We start from the raw sequence: 18,079 nt of genomic DNA on the forward strand, positions 1-18,079 counted from the left end.
GACCTCTTTCTCTTTCACTATCTGTCCTTTTCTACGTTCGACGCTCGACTCGTGTCAAGTGTTGACACATAAAAACCTCGAGCGCAATGTTTTGGTTCTCCGATTTTGCATGCCTCCTTCAGTCGTTGCCGTATCTTCTAATGTTTTGCCAACAAACTTCGAGTGTAGAGAAGGACAGCGAATGAAGAAGAACATTTTTTATTTTACAATTTCTATCTTTTGTTTGAAATCATGCTCAGAATGTAATTGCAATATTGTAATATTTTTAAGAAAAAAGAAAGACGAAAGTTTGTATCGTGTTATTTAAATTTTCTGCCTTAAACTCTGCGTAATAGTTGCAGTTCATGCGACCAGCGGGAGGGGGCAAATCCAAGTTTTCGCCATTCTATGGAACCAGAGCGGAACAGAATGGAGTCTGGATCGTGGACCGTCGCGATTTACCGTACGGTGTCCTTCCATTACCTTCGTTGAAATTGCACGTCAAAGATTGTGCAAGAAATCCCCGCTCCCTCCACCACAGTCAGCTTTCTCAGTTTCGTTCACCGCGGTGATTTTTCTCCTCAGTTTCTCTTCTCTTCTTTTTCGTTGCGATGGAATGCCGATTAAGATGAACGTCTGAATATTTAGACTTGGAAGTGTAATAAGACGTAATAAAGTTGTGGCATCGCGACGTACTCGCTATCGGAAATATCGATCGAAACATCTGACAACGAGTTACAGAAAACAAAAGACAGTTGCCTACTCATTCGTGAAGGAACACGCGGTCGAATGCGAACGACATAAAATAAATACATATGTAGTATTCCACACGGGTGAAACCGCGGAATGCAGCTAGTACTCTACGTATAATAATAGCATATAATAATAGCATCGGAGTTTGGAAATAGCCGAGGAGATAACGAGATAGGTCAAGGTTTAGAAAGTTTCACGACGGATGCATAACTTAGAACCTAGGATAATGCAGGGTTCGTAGGTGGCCAGGTTCAAGGTGTTCTCGGCAATCTAAGAAGTCACGCACAGGTTAATCGAATTACTCGGAGCTATCTGCACACGGAGGCTCAGGCTCAAGAGTTCACAGCTTCCTAACCGTAACCACAACACCGTCAAGATCTTTCAATTGGACGACACCCCGTTGCACGGGTGGCTAATCGGAAGGTAGCGTTAATATCCCCCGAAATACTTTCGCGTGCGTGCCAGACGACGTCGCGTCGTTTCTCGTCCTCCCGCAGGCGGAATTCCACGCGAAAACGACGATTTCCTGGTTCAAGTGCAACTGTGTCGAATGCTCAGGCATTCCTCGTCGCCGCAGAAAAAATTTAGACGACATGGAAACGACCTCCGCGACGTGGCTGCATGGCTGGCCGCGCCGCGGAGCGTATTTATGCGCCGAGCATTTATTACGACACGACGCGACGTTCTGCATCTAATAACCTCTCCTCACCGGCGCGGCGCGGCGCGGCGCGCGGCGTAGGCTGCGAGAACAGGCCGCGATACTTGTTCCAACCGAACGCCCATGGCCCGTTAGTCTTCTTCTTTCCCCGCTCCGTGGTTCGCACTCGTGTCCCGTCACGTGTTTCTCATTTTCAATTGTACTTTCTCTCTCTCTCTCTCTCTCTCTCTCTCTCTCTCTCTCTCTCTCCCCCTCTCCCTCTCTCTCTCAAACATCCCCAGCATGCGCCGCACGCAATTAATGTCACGGGTGACTGTCCCGCGCGAGGGAAATTAAACTCGCGAAAGATTGGCCGCCAGCGGGATCATTTGTCTGTTCCATGGAGGCTCGTGTAACTCTACAGGAAATTCGAGCGAGTTATTAACGTAGGACTCGACGATAACGAATTAATTGGATAAGAGGATCGTGTGAAAAGTTTGGCTATTCCGTGACTTCGATTGGGTAAGTCTTGGTATGTTGGTTTAGATCCTCTTTAGAAGAATGTAAATTATATTCAAGTACTGGCATCCAATTGAACATGTACCATACAACAACCCGCACACTTAACAATTATTGTTTAAACAGTACCATCAACGATAGTTGTATAAATCATTGCAGCTCTCGAGTTCTCGTGCGTACATTATTCCGTGCTCTCAACTCTGTAACACTCGACCTTTGCACTCGTTCAACTCTCAAAACTGCTTCTCAAACGCAAAGTAACAGACTGCGTCATTCTTATCACGCACAGACTATCGGTAAGAACCTTCTTAAGTAAATATCTGCTCCAACTAGTAATTTCTACAAGCCATTCGAGTGGCTCGATACTTATGCATCAGTAGCACGAGATGCACCTGGCCGGTTCACGAGCCATTGCCCTTCTTCTTCGAGTATATTATATTCAGAGAAATTGCGCACGTGATTGTTATTCCGTATGATATTTTTCGACACATGAATATAATTTTATTAATTTGATTAAGAAACATGCAATCAACTAAAATATTCCCTGCTTGAACTTCATTTCAGACCCTGTTCAGAAAAATTCTACAAATAAATAAAGCAACATAACAAGCATATAAAATAAATAAAAGCATGTTTCTTTGTCGTTTTGCCTCGTCAATTTTCCATAATTTTCTAAAGCATTAGAGGTCGATGTTACCCGTTACACAACTAATTGCTAAAGATGGTTTACATGTGAATACGAATTGTAAGCAAATGCTTGTAGCATAGTATATTTTTCTTTCAAAAGGTACTCTGTATATATTAGATGGTACAATTTATCCAAGAGAGCCGAGACAAGGACATTAGGCAAATGCATATAGCTAACTATATCGCGATTCCAAAAAGATTGAAACTATTGTCGAACAACATACACTTGACGGTATATTCTACGTGTTAAACTCATCAGATACGAACATAGTTGAATTCCTGTCTGGACTAATGTCGACAGATACGATTTGCACCTCGTTGCTTTCCTTCGCGTTCCTATCGTGTTTTACTATTTTCTTCTACCCCGAGCACTTCTGTTTCCCTCCTGCATAACGCGTCGCGTATTTCTCGTCGTTAATTGTTGTCGCGGCCACCGTGACATGCATTTTGCTTAACGAGCCTCGCGTGTAATGCAAAACCGCATACCGCGTTCCCGTCGGCGCCCGATGAAAATAGCACCCCGTTAAGCGAAATATTGATGTTCAGCGTTGCTCCGCGTCGCGTATCGGAATTAATTATCAAAATTTAATATTCGTACGTTAAATCAGTTCAAAGTACAATCGCGGTTGGTATGTGAAACCATTTCTGACACGATGGAAACTAACGGTGGTTGTTTCGCTGTACAGACTGTTGGCAATTTCTCATCCCAGTCCTCTCTTTTCCGCTCGCGTCATGTCACGCGTTTCTCACTCTGAATTGTGCCCGCGGAACGTAGCTTCCTACGAAGCTTGTCGCGTCTAATTATTACAAAGAAAATATTGTTCCGCGGAAATACCACCCACGAAGGTCTTTTCGCTATTTTCGCTATTTTCCGACCACTTGTGATAATCTCATCGTGGATGGGGGAATCGTGGATGGAAAATTATTTTTGCTTGCTTTGGATCGATCGCTCAGATCTGATCTGGTTTTATGTGGCTGCAAGCTATCCAGTATTTTGGAGAAATTAATCCACGTGTTTAGAAACCGTCTCGAAGAAAACGAGTTCAGTTTCGCAACACGGTGCCAGACGAATTTTCGACTAGTTAAAATTCCATGGGCGTGCGACGGTCATGGTTTCCGGTTCCTCCGACCCAGAAGTAAAATCGACAATACACACCGTGCATAATTACATTTATATTGGCCGTGCACGTGGCCGATCGTGACGCGTGTCGTGCACGCACGCAGGTCTGTAAAAAAGATTTCGATGACCCACATTCGTTCTTACCCGAACATATTCGTTCTGGTCACTGGTCGAAACTGAATTCACGTGGTTTAATTACGGTTTAGCCGACTCGTAGACCCGTTGTGTGTTCCCTCTGGTCGATAGTGCACGAGATTCGACGATTTTTCACGGTTACCATTAACGATGATGTTAGCGCTCAGAATTTCCGCTTTCTAGATGACGAACGGAAATCTTCGTCACGGTACTTTGTTCGTCGCTCGATACACACAGCAAGGTCAAAATTAAATTATAATTTAGATTTGTGAGTTGACAAATTGAATCGAATATATAGATAACGGTATTATTGGAGTTGTCTTTCCTTCTAAATATTTCTTCGTTTGTTTCGCTTTGTAAAGTTTCTTGCTAATTTCAGTAGAATCTTTGTTTGCTTCTCTTGGATTATAATTGTCTTTGCGATAAATACATTTTTCTTTGTTATTTAAACAGCGAAACAGGATCAGAAATAGGAAAAAAAAAAATGTTCTCGAACCAAAGATATCGCAGAATTCTCCTCGCTCTCTGAGACTCTCCACTACACGAACAAAGATCTTACAAGTTAACCGGGGAGCGCGATCGCTTGTACTTTGGCGATAAAATCGTCCCCAGCAGCCTGGACGTTGCGTAAGCCGATCTCGCAATTACTTGTAATTCATTCATTCGGCCGCAGTCACTGGGTCGATCTGGAAACTTTAATTACGAGTTATCGAGTTTATCGTCTCGATTACATTGTCTCGTAGTTAATCGTGCGGCCGCGATCCACGCTGGCGGCGGCGTGTGCTGCGTCGACGTAGATCGTTTGCACCATCTTTGCCAACCCTATCTGTTTTGCCGTGTCTGGTTTCTGCAACACGTGCATTACGTATAAGCGCATGCACGAAACGCACGCTAGAAACTTTTCACCCATGTCCCAACACGGGTGCACCGCTTCTTTTACCAAGAACGCGGCAAACGTTCGCACGTTATGAAACGCCCAGCCGTTCGTATCTCTGATACAGGGCTTCTCAAACCTTGTCACCTATTATTTGAGTAAAGTTCAGCATCCTCGTTGCGATGTGTCATCGCGTAAACTAATCTCATTAAATATTTCCCAACAGTCGACTAAAGATGTAACTATCGATTAAACGTCTCGTTTAAATTGCTACACGTTGTTTGCTCGCCACCTATTAGTCGACTAAAGTTTAGAGCTGACAACGAATGCGGAAGGAATGGCGAATAATCGAAGGCTGCGCAGAATTCAAGGAGTCACGTTTAGCGAATGCATGTACCGCGTAGAGGGGCCACGAGGCCGTCACTGCGCAGACGTAGATCGACAAGAGAGGGAGCACCGTAATACAAAATAATTAAATCCTCAGTCATCGGCCGTCCTTTGTCGGCGAAGTTATGTCGCGTCGGTAATTTCGCGATCGACCACGTTCGAGTGATACTAGGAACATCCAATCCCAGTGGATCTGTCGTTCCGAGCAGGATCGGTGTGTTTGTGTTGAATCAAGTTCGTGTCGACGTGACGATTCAAATTCCCCATCGGTTCTTTTTCGCGAATTTTCGATTAACGCAATATAACATGTAACATATATAACTGTTCGAGTCGTTTTCTTATCTGTTTCACGCGTTACGTCTGTGGGGACGATACTCGCGTCTTTGAAAATTTCAAAGTATCAGTGTTTGTACGTCAAGAGTGATTTTTTAGTGTGTGATTCGTCACGGATTTGGAGTATAACATGACGAATAGTCTTTGTTTAGAAAAGTGAGTACTCCATATGGATTTAACTACATAGTTTTTAGTGAAGCGCAAATGGTTAACGTTAATCTTCCACGCATCAAAACCCCCAGATAAAACTCCCCGCTATAAAACCGAGCGATAACAAATTATTACGGCTCTTCTTCTATAAATTACTTTCCCTATATGTATACCTAGCTCCAGTCTGGATCAAGTAAAAATCCACTAACCACAAACGTAAATCTCTATAATCGTGTATCGTTGCAGTCCTCCGTTATCTAATTTCCTATACGTGTTCAAATATACGTCGAGATAAAAAAAATTGAGAGGTGAGATTATGTCGATTGCACGGAGAATAAAAGAAATCGATCGATCCTGTATTCATCCTCTTATCCCCGGTAAACGTATTCGCATTAAAATTAACGGCTAGCGATCGAGGTGGTATCAAGGTTGATAAATGATTCGCGGTGCGAGGCGAAAACCTGGGCACCGTGTTTTCGCTGTTCTTTTTTTTTCCGAACGATAGAGCGCATTTCGGCGTTTATTTGCACGTAGCGCGCGGGATACGATGATTATGCCCGTGGCATTTTGCAACTTTGTTCACCCTTTCGCCATTTCTGCGGCACATACACCTTCCCTCAAAAGTTTCTAATCGTTTCACTCGACGTGAAGGGGATTTGTTGTACTTGGGGTGTTGAAATGTAACGAACAATGAATTTGTTTTTATTTGTCAGTTCTTTTAAGTTGTAAAGGGAAACCGATTCGTTTTTATTCTTCAATTTTTTTAACACTTTTGGAGAATATAGTTGAATAGAAATTTGATCATTTCCTGAGATTATAGGAGTAGAATCGTAACGATTAGAAAGGAATAGAATGCTTAATGCATCGAATTTTCGATGACCTTGTATCCTTTTTATATGTACGTAAAGATCTAAGAAGTCGATTTATGTGTAGAAATCGTATCATATGTGTATGTGTATACATATACGTACAGCCCTCTATTAAACCTCTACAAAAGTCCAGCAATTGTTCTGTTAAGAAAAAGACCTGTTACCATAATTGAGTGGTCTTTGCGACCAACAAAAGACACACCAGTGCTCGCTTTTCAAACTTTCAAAATAACATCAAAAGGACACTTGACTATTTTTGTAAAGGAGGGAATGTAGAGTGAGTGTTGAGGGCCAAATAATGAAATAAAGTCTAGAGTTGAATTGTTTCGGTAGGTGCGAGCATTTGTACACTAAAGAGGTATGCCGTGGCAATACTTTCGTCCGGCACTGTACATTAACCGTACGTTCACGGAACGGTCCTTCTACCCACGATTAAGCGCGGTCCACGCTCCTTTTCGTCGCACGCGCCGCGTGTGGTACACTCGTGACCGGCCATTTCATAAATTGGATTAACGGTCGTGGAGGCCGGATAATTGACCCGGCTTGTAATTCGTACGTTCGTTCCTCTCGGCCCTTTGTTGCGTGTACCCTTCATTATTCTTCAACCGCAACGCCGAATACGTGCATACAGTTGTTTCTTCTCCCCGACCTTTTTTCTCTACCCTGCTTTTTCGTTAATCATCCCACACGGCGCTGATCGATCGTCATTTTGTTGCACCGACGTTGATTAGCCTTGGGAAATCTTAGCACTCCTCTCAGAAGAGACTTTAATGTTCGATGTATCGTGATACGAGTAATAATTTCGGTTCCCAGCATTGTATTTGCATCTATCTTGCAACTTATGTTTTTCACTTATTTTTTTAAAAATCAATAATCATTTAATTAAATATATTTATGTCTAGTTTAAATTAAATTTAATCGACCGTTGTTTAGGTAAATTGGCCAGATTAGTAAAATCGAGTTACGAGTAGCGAGATCTCAGCTCCGCCTTGACGAACGCAACTCGCGAGCGATTCGCTGGTGGTTATGATTCCGTAGTTGTTATCCTTGACGAGTTTCTTGTACACGTGCGCGGAAACGTGCAGTCGTATTTGAGTGTAACAAAAGGAGAAGTAGAGTTGCATGGAAAAAAAGCTCTCATAGAAATCTAGCGGGTGAGTGATACGCGTTTGTTTAGAATTCATCTGACTCGACGGTTGCCTTTCAAATCTTATTTGACTTGGGGTCACGGTTTCTGTCGACTCGATGACGCAGCCGAATCGTGCGATTTCGAAAAGCTAATTCCAAGTTCGGTCAGCTAGCTGGTCACCGGTCACCGGTCACCGGGAATTAGGCGTCAGTTTTTCCCATTCACACGTTTTACGCGTATCCTTCGTGTTTGAAATATTAGAATATTCAAGTAATTACTGTGACAGCTCTACAAAAAAAAGCCTGTATTAAAATAGAAGAAATGAAATGGAAGAGGACTTGCTGAAAATTAGTGAATTAACTTTGGTTACGAGATTATTTCCCATGTAAAGAGCAAGCACAGAACGTAAGCTGAGAAATTACACGCGTTTTCTCGTGTTCGATTCAGTTAGGGGTATGTTGACGTCAGTCATTAGTCGGTAGCCAGGAAAGTAATTAAAGCTGTCCAACACATTTGATCGTGGAGCGCTGACGTGTCGTCCGTGTTGAAACGGGTCTAAACGAAAAATTTGCGTACCTGCTCACCACCACCTGTTAAACGGACGCAAATCCTGCTACCGGTTCGGTAGACGATTCGCGTCGCGTCGCGTCGCGTCGGAGAGAACGTTACGTGACTCTAATAAAGGGAGTCGATCGCGTACTCATTTTCACTTCGCTTCATTTTCTTTCCATCGGTTTGCGGGTATATTTTACTTTCGACAAGTCGTCATTTCTATTTTCGCCCTCGGATCGTGGTTTACGGCTTACTTGTTGTTTAAAACGCGGCGTTTGGTAATAACCAAATCAAGTTAAAATTAAGAGTAGACATACAATCGGAATGATAAAAAAAAACTTTGGTTTTGGTTTGGTAGTTGAATCGTATGTGAAAATATAAACAAAAATATAAACTTGTTCTTTTTATCTAAAATATAAAGCATAGAGATCAGAGGTTTGTTCTGAATATATTTATGGGAGTGCTATGAATACTCGTGGATTTATTTAACTCGAGGGCAAGTCGTTTCCTGAAGCCAGTCGAAAAGTTTTGAAATAGCGGGGGCAGGTTTTCGAGATCCCTCAGATTAGAAGAGCCACTAATGTCGATAAAATCCGTGAACGTTCTACCGGTTACATTAGTCGGGACGTGTCTTTTCGGTCTAGTCGATCGCGCCGATTACGTAACAACCGGTTACGATTTCTTTTCCGGGTAGCCAGCTGACCGAATCGCAGACGTCACTAATCCCAGAGAAAATGTCGTAACAGTAGCTTTGTCAGTGCTTCGGTGCTGCGATTCGAACGAGTAAACATTTAGAAATACTGCTGCATGATTCATCTAACTAGATCGGCACGAATCGCCAGCGAATGGCTTGCTGCACGAAACAATGCTTCGAGCTTCGAGCGGAAGTTGCACGGTTTCAAGGGAAGCCTATGGTGCATCAATTATTTTTTTTTGCTGCCTTTACCTATTTACCGAGCTGATTCGAAAGTGTAACGAATGGTATAATTGTAAGATTTCAATAGAATGTTATATAGGAAATTTATTACAACGCGCTGTTTATTATATCGTACAAATCAATTTTTGAACATTGCTGTTTGGAAGTTTGACCCACTGATTTTAAACTGTATTTGTTCGATATTTGGATCGGTATATTTTGAAACTTAGAATAGAGACAAACATTTCTGTAGAAAATGATTCAATCTTCCATTATACATATAATACATGCATGTACTTCACTAATGCATTTTATTATTTTAAGTTGCTTGTTAGAAAAATATTGATTTGTTGCTAGGCTGTGCTTATCGGAATTATTTGCGAACGCTTCCTATCATTTTTACCGTCCTTGTACGTTTATCTGCGATTGTTTACATTACGCTATCGCATCCGAGCAATGTTATGCCATTTTTTCGTGTCAGTAGTTTATTTGATTGCCAGAATGATTACACTGATGTGGAATTATCAATGTTTGTAACTCTGGAAAGAAGCAATTGCTTTCTGATATCTAGGCTTGTGTAACACTGTTTGCGACTAAACGACATAAACGAAATTAAAAACAGTGGTAGCAGGATCTCGGAGTCATTCCGAGGCTGGTTGTCCTTGCATCGTAATGAGAGATGCAACAACTCCACCTACGTGTTTTCTTGCCTCTCAAATGTCATGGAGAAAGGCCGCGTTACTCACCAAGAACATGGTGAATATGTCGGCCCGCACCTGTGCGATTTAACGTTCCTCTACCGATCGCCTTCTTACCTTTAACGCTCTATCGGTCGAACCTTCGCCGAGGTAATTAGGTTCGGCGAACAGCAATTTGCTAATATGCCCATAAAATTCGAATATAAAGGGTAATATGTGGAACGCGTAAATTGGGAACGTTTATTAAACGTTTATTAAATTGTGTCGCGATTATAGCGCAACGAATATATTTAGCTTGTGGGAAAGTAAGCTAGTAATAAAAATGAAGAGAACAGTGAAAAAACACTAGGCGATTATATGGAAATGAAATAACAATCGTTTAAATAGAACGAGTTAGTATTTGTATATTAATAACGTTAATTACAGCAATTGCGAATTAATAAAGGCGATGGACTGTGCCTACCCCTAATAAGATAATCGAATGTGAAGGGGGAGAATGGTAATTTCTGGCAGGGGGACCACCGTAGACTAGTCGAGGTTTATTTTTGCGCTTGCCAGCCGCGGCAACAGGAACATGAATGAAAGGAAACGATAGGCAAATTGCCAAAACGATATCTATTAATAGTCCCACGGGGGTGGAGAAGCTGGAAGGGTTCGATCGTGGTACGTCGGTGTTCAGGAACGTCATTCCACTGTTCCACTCGATTAATTGAAATTTATTCCGAACCTCTTAATTCGCTTAACATTTTCGTGCAATTATCGAACGCGCCCAGGCTTTATGGTGTAATACTGCCAACGTTTATTACGACGAATGTCTTCATTTTTGAGAAAATAGTAGTTGTTAACGAACCTGCTTGTCACTTTACTTATCAAACTAATATTCTTCAAATATTCAAACTTGAATCTTCCAAGTTACACGATACTCGCATCAAAAATTCCTCAAAATTGATCCATTCTTTGGACGATCAGGGTAGTTACACCCCTAATCCAAGGCTCTTCTTTCTTTCTCTCTACGATAGAAGGTCAACTATGTAGAAATACGCGTACTCTCACCTTTCTTCTGATCCCTACCTTCACCCTATCCAGCTATTATAGTTTCTTATTTGATTAGGAACCAGAGATGGCTACTAATTCTAATTCAGATTTAGTCTGCTGACGTACACGACTATTATGATCTCTGACGCGTTCAAGGTCCGGGTCACGCAACAAAAATTCAACCAAGTATGTATCGTAACTAGCAGACAGCCATACGACGAACACGTGTCCGCAGACGGCGTGTTTCCGTGCATTAGCCTAGACCGAAATACGAGTAAGGCCATGATATATTTTTGCCGTTACCGTGTTCCACCCTGAATACCCTTGGGCGCAAGGGTCGTAAAGATCGTTGATATTTCTCGTGAAACACGCTCACGGGGCCCAGGATTCCGCCTGATCGCGACTCTGAATAAATGGGTCTCTCATCTATAATTATCGCTGGCTTTTCAACAGATTCGTTAGATATTTCGGGGAATTTCCACGTGCGTGTAATTCGAGAGGATATCTCGAGCGTTTCCCTCGACAACCACCCTCTGCTTTCATACATTTTCCATTTTACCGATGATGCAGCTTCATTTTAAATAATTATAAAACTTGAAATATCAAATTTTAACTTTCTCGAAATTTACTGAATCCTTTTATTCAATTATGGTTAAATAAATAGTTTTTCTTTTCTATTTTGAAAAGTCAGTAGTATCAGCATATCGAAATTTTGTTTTTAATTGCGTTTGTGTGTACGGGATCCACGAGGGTCAAAAGTTTATAATTGTCGCGTTATTTCGTCGGGACAATTGACCAATTACGCGGAACAATGGGTCGCGCGTTTAATTAATACAGTGTGTAATTTCACTTGACGTGGAATCGTAGAACTCACGATCGGCCGTCAAGTATCTTTTCAACCGTGGAAAGAAAATTCATTTTCTAGGCAATTCGAAAGTCTGCCAACGGAGTTTCTCCTAATTGAGCCGGCGCGGTGCGACGTGGTCGCGGCGCTTCGGTTTAAAAAGCGGGATACGCTTTAACAATCGATGCTCCTCGTGAAAACCGAGCGATCGTCTTGGGCGAAAGCGCCAACCTTTGACAAAACAATAGGAAACTCACGCGCTCGTAAATCTTTTTTAGCCGAACGCTGCGGCGAACATGCAGAATACCATTTTCCAAACTTTTTCTTACTCGTTCGTCACTTTTCATGTCATAATATACAAATATTTCTAACATATTTGTTACAGAATATCGCTTACGGTACCTCCTCCATTCTCTTTACGATTATTGTTCGTTGGATGCAATTTATCGAACAAGTGATTATTTCGAAGGCTTTCTTAGAAAATCCATTAGGAACGGTGGCAATTTCAAGGCTGGCTAGAATTTTCAAGGATCGTAGCATTCGTGTGATTAACGTTTACATTTTTAAGAGAGTCGCGAGGATGATTTGCGTTTGATGCGATACACGCGGTATACAGGTACGCTGAACGCCATTAGTTTTCAGTATTTCAATGATTAAAGAAACAGAAAATTAGAGGTGATTGTTTTTAAAAAATTGGAAAACAAGAATATGCATATATGTATACATAATAGTGTCCGAACGAAGATTCTAGGTGTATTACTTCATCTCATGCTGTGCCTTTAATTTCTAAATTAATATATGCTACGATAAATTTATAGAATTTTTAAACCGTAGAATTTAATGGTTCTGTAATTTACGAACAAAACCCCTTTACTATATTCAGAGAAGCAGGTTATGCTTCTTTATTCTAGAATGTGAAAGCTAGCAGTTTCGAGGTTTCTGTTCACCTCGTAACATTATTAATGAGACGACGTGCATATTATTCAGATTTTGTAGAAAAATGTGACGGTATACTACAACCAGGGTCCATTAAAAAATGTCCACAATTATACAATCGATTCGATTAATTACATAGTAAAAAGGAACAAGTTTTTCTTTTGTTTGTATAATTACGCTTTCCATACTCGTTTCCGTAACTGTTTATCTCTTCGTTACATATCGAACACGTGTTTTTACCGCTTTACACTTTCTGTTTATTCCGCAGAAAAGTGTGTTAATATTCATTAGGAGCGTGTTTCTTCGCACAGCTTTCATCGAAGGGAACATTCTAGTGCATCTCGTAGTTTCTTTGAATAAATAAATTTCTTCCTTAATTACACGACTGCGCATCGGTTAAATAATCATCGAAGATTATGCAGTGTATACCAACGAAATTAGTATGGGAATGTACTGTGTTGTATATTCTTTTCAAACAATAAAAGAAAAAAAATCGAGGAAAAGATACTCGGCAATTAATACAATTATTAATTGATGAGAAGTCTTTGAAGACATATTATTTTCAATAAACAAAAGAAATTGTCCATACACTGTTATATACACATACACGTACATATATTAGTTACTCCAAGCCTTCAAGCCTTTGCAATCGAGAGTCTACTTCCAGTTTGACCTAATTTATACAGTGTAGTATCATTACACATTTATGAAAGTTACGAGGCTCGTGATTCAATTATCGTGCCGTGCAAAATGTAAAAACACACGGAATGCTGAAATATGAAAATTACATTAAACACGGCATGCATAATTTATTTTTACTTTCAAAATTTCGTTAATCCGCTAGCCCCCCCCCCCTCCCCCCCTCCCCCACTCCCATTGCACCAATCTCTTAATCAACCACCATAAGATGGATCGAAAATATATTTTCTCTCATATAAAGTATTTATGCAATATCGTATCGTCGCTTGTGCCTTTAAAATTTATGTTCAAGAGTCTACTTTGTTTTGGAGAGAATACTAATAAAAAAAAGAAATCCACAGAGAGGAGTCCAATTATATAAACGTGAAAGTCGAAGGTGGGGCCTCTCCCAATGTTTTATGCATTAGCAAATATTGTATTATAAATGTTCAGTCGTTATTTACAACGTAGCAAAAATAATCGTATCATCTCTGCCTAGAGACAAGATCGTTTGAAATCGATACAACATTATCGTTTCCATCGAAAATTCCAATAGTAGCCACGAAAATTGTAGGAGAAAACAGACGCGAATGGTGTACATGCCACGAGCGTCTTGACACACATATATACATATATGTGTGTATAAATGACGCGATGAAAATTTCTACCTCGATCGCAGCCGTCTCTCGTCGTTTCGTTCGCGCGGATCCGCACGCATATCGTAGCTATTTCTTCTCGACCCACTTCCGCCCATGGTGGTGCAGGTTTTCTCTCGTCCCGCGCGGCAAGTGCAAGTGACACACTTTAACTCTTTACCGTGCCGGAATTTTAGTGGTTTCGAGGCTTTTCATCCACGGGGAGAGTCAACAAAAATGAAAGTGGCGAAACGCATCGATGAAGCGAGACGAAATTTTGGCATGCGCCTGCGGCCAATATCGAATACATCAAATTGTCAGGTATACGTATAAAATTATAGGAAATAGAAGTCTAATCTCAGTGAGATCTCATCGTTATTGTTTCTTAAACGTGTTCTATCGGAAATTCAAGCAAATCTAACCAACGATGTAGTGTTGTTTACTCATATCATTTTTATATTCACAAAATTCTGAACTTTCAATGATATTGACAAACTACGAACCAACGTGAGATAAATTCTAAAATACTTTCGTTAATCTTCCCTTTCTGAAACACTTGAATTTACCGTACTATAAATTGTAATCTGAAAATCAAATTCCACGATCGAAAATATCAGATCCTACGTATAATGAAAAATGATGAACCATCTGCACGATCACTTGCTTCAACTACGAGCGATAGAAAAAATTCCACTCCAGATACAAATGTCAAGTCACAAGTAACGCGCGTATACAACCTTCGATGAGTTTTTAATTAAACGAAACTCTAAATGTTGAAAGAAAAGCAATTGATTTATACGTCTAGCGTTACCAACAAATTGCTATGTTCGGTTTTGATTGAAACTCTTGTCCTTCTCTGCGCGCGACCGTAGCCGATTTTCCACTTGATCGATCAAAGATCGCGCGTTTCCCAATGGAATCGTGTTTCTTCTCGTTCGTCCCGCGCGCCGCTGGCCGCGCGACTTCTCCACGGTTTGCACTTTCCTCGGTATGTAGCTGATTATCGTGGGAAGCCAGGAGCGTTCTCACCGAGGCAATGCGCGCGCTGGCCACATGGATAGCCAATAATTTCGATGATTTCTCGTCACCCAGACCTGGCATCGATCTGACGCGTGAGGGAAACGTACCAGTCACGCGAAACACGCGGAAACGCGTGCGCGGCCTGGCATGCTGTTACGTAAGGTTTATCTGGCGTTGGTTCAACGAGTCGCGAGCTAGTTACTTTCTCTGGAACCGTTTAAAGGTTCCACCAAAACTAATTAATATTTTCGGACTGATTGCGATTTAATGCCGTGGCCTCGCAGTGATATATCGATCTGAGATGTACGACTAGCGAAATATTCGTCTGGTCTATATAATATCTGGAACAATAGTTGACTTTCACGTTGAATCAGGAACAAAATTGCTCGGTACGGTTCTGCGGCTCCGAAGTAGCTGAATAGTATTCGGTGTATTCAGTGAATACACAAAACTACGAAAGAAAACTGGTCATGCGGTTTTCTCGAAATGAAGTCTTGTGAATTGGAGTGCAAGATTTCTCCAAAGTTATCTGTTGGTTTGTCTGGGAATTTAGATAGATCGTAGCTTCGATATATGTATTTGTATCTGGAGAAGAGCTATATTTCGTTGGAATAATAGAAGGTGATTTCCTCGGAACGACATGTTGAGAATAGGCGTGCATGATTTCTCGAAAGTTACCGATTTCATTGTCTTGAAATGTAAAATGTATCTTGGATATATATTTGTACAGCTATGCAGTGATGAGCAACATTTTATTTGAATAATAGAAGACGATTTGCTTGCGATGACTTGTTGGAAATCGCAAGATTTCTCGAAAATCACCGATTCGATTGTCTTGAAATTTGGAACATGTCTTTTAGAATAATACGAGGGAAATAGAGACACTCTATAGATGAGATTTCTAACCTACTGGTTGGAATTTTATTTTAGATAGTTCTGTACTCGACAAATTTCCACTGCAACATAGACTCCATTAAATTGAGTAGCTCCGATAATTACTTATATTCCTCTATATTTCTGTACTCGAATATGTATACTTGAATTATTTGTTTTCTTTATAAAGAAGGATATTATAAAATCCGTGTTCATTTCATCATAACTAATTGTAAGCTATATGACTAGAATGGTTAATAAAAAGATTGATTAAATCGAACATTAGGTGTACACGTAATACACGACTTGCATCGTCATGGTAATTCATTAGGCATAATGACCTATGATGTACCTGTTGTTGAATTTTTAAATGTACCATGACATTAGTAACAACACGAAAGGCTCAACAATAAGCAATCAATTAGAATGTTTGGTTGAATAAGCTACCCAAGGGTTCTCGATGACAGGTACGTGTATATTCCAGTTGACAGTCTGAAATTAATTTGTTTGCCGTATACGAAGAGTTAGGAATCTCAGGATTGCACTTTCTTCGCTGGTTACCATGAGGAGATGGATACGTTTTTGCTTGATGATACATCAGATGGAAAACTGGCGAAGAAAGTTGAGAATACCGATAATTTCATCTGATTGCGGTCGTTGATCAAAGGTGAAACGAATAATGACGTGGTTGATGGCAGGAGAAGTGAGTAACGCACAAAGTAATCGTCTTTAAAATTCTAGTGTGCATAGTTAAATTTTTGATCGTGGCTATGAAAAATTGGCGACCACGTTGTTGTCGGATGTACTAGGATTGAAATATTTTCCATTTCTTAACTCTATTTAGTCATCATTTTATCCCAATTGCCTTCTATCAACTATGTCTTTTTCTAGAATTTTCTACATTTTTCTTACATTCGTATATTTAAATGGATCTGTGGCTAGATTAAATCCTTTCATCATTAACTTTCCATTCACCAATTTCAAATTACTATATCCCGATTGATCGCAACACAAAGATGCGGTCCAAACGTAAATAAAAATCAGCTCCTGTGGCCAAGGAACCAAGGCTTTTTTCTTTATTTATGTCGTCGTCGTCGTCGTCGTCGTCGTCGTCGTCGTCGTCGTCGTCGTCGTCGTCGTCGTCGTCCCCCGCTCTACCCCCGATATTTAATTTACCGTTTTCTTTGTCGTAATAAGAGCCTTCCGTGCACTCTGTCCTCGGTGAGAAAGGGTTAACTGCAACGATCGAGCGATTGCAGAAAACGACTGCCCTGAATGAACCAAAAAATACGGACAGAGCTTTCCCGTGACATTATCGAGGAGCGTAAATCACGTGGTAACTAGAAACCCTTTAACCACGTACGCGTACGTCACGTACACGCGTACCGACAACGTCAAGCAATTAGTTGCTGTCCTCCGTGGTGCTAGAAACGAGCGGTCCACTCTTCGCACCTTCCGCAGACACAAGTATCTCCGTATCTGTCCTTGTCCCCTATTCATTTTCCAATAGTTTTTTCGCACGCCTCGAGACATGAAAATTTCGATTAATCGTCGGCGCAGTTTCGCCGTGGTAATTGGCGGAGCTCGGTTCCTTGGGCAAAAATCACATCCGTGTTGCTAATTGAATGTGCAGCGCACGCTTCCGACTCAGATAACATTCATTTATTATAAGCAATTAAGCACAGATTGTACGTAATGATTTTCACTCGAGTTCCTTTGTCCGCGTATGCTGGAATTACTTATTAGGCTGTTACGCGACGGCGACGCTGAAGAATACTGATCGTATAGGCACAATTCAAGAAATTCCTACTCCATTACTTTCATGTAAGTATAACAATTGTATTTATGACGTCAATCACATTTATATATCCAATCTTTTCTATAGAGTAATTTTCGATTTTATATTTCTATTAAAACAGAACGCGAATAAGCTCTACCTACTTGACCACCCCGTTTGTAACTTTGTCCAAACTAATCTAGACTTGTTTCATCAAATTAATTATAATACATGAGTTTATAACACATCCGTAACAATGATAGAATATCGATATCGTAATAGGGATTAAAATAGCGCGGCAGCACACGTTGAGAAGTGCTTCGAGTAAAATCGAGCTTCGTTTCGATCGTTTACTATGGAATTTATATTTATATTGGCCGCGAGTTTATTGCCGCGTGATTTATGAAAGTGTCCTTATCAGGCCGCGACGCGCGCATATTAAAATGAACGAGTGACATATTATGCGACAGTTAATGCCGCATACTATACTCGACGATGAATATCAGACACTGTGTAGTAGTGGGTAATAGGAAACGTGTTCGA

At 40.8% G+C, this 18,079-nt stretch overlaps 1 protein-coding gene across 6 annotated transcripts in view; it reads left to right on the top strand.

Moving 5' to 3' along the window:
• Positions 1–18,079, top strand: part of LOC128883548 (trichohyalin) — a 138,123-nt gene that overhangs the window by 69,846 nt on the left and 50,198 nt on the right. For 4 of the 6 annotated variants that reach the window (XM_054136047.1, XM_054136076.1, XM_054136084.1 and 1 more), the window contains exon 1: positions 5,193–5,580. The exons of the other annotated variants lie outside the window; for them this stretch is intronic. The gene's annotated coding sequence lies outside the window, so the exon portion shown is untranslated. Of the gene's footprint in view, positions 1–5,192; positions 5,581–18,079 lie in introns of those variants that run through there. 6 annotated transcript variants of the gene reach the window in all.

This window comes from Hylaeus volcanicus, chromosome 1 (genome assembly GCF_026283585.1).
Source record: "Hylaeus volcanicus isolate JK05 chromosome 1, UHH_iyHylVolc1.0_haploid, whole genome shotgun sequence".
In the NCBI taxonomy this organism is placed as follows: domain Eukaryota; kingdom Metazoa; phylum Arthropoda; class Insecta; order Hymenoptera; family Colletidae; genus Hylaeus; species Hylaeus volcanicus.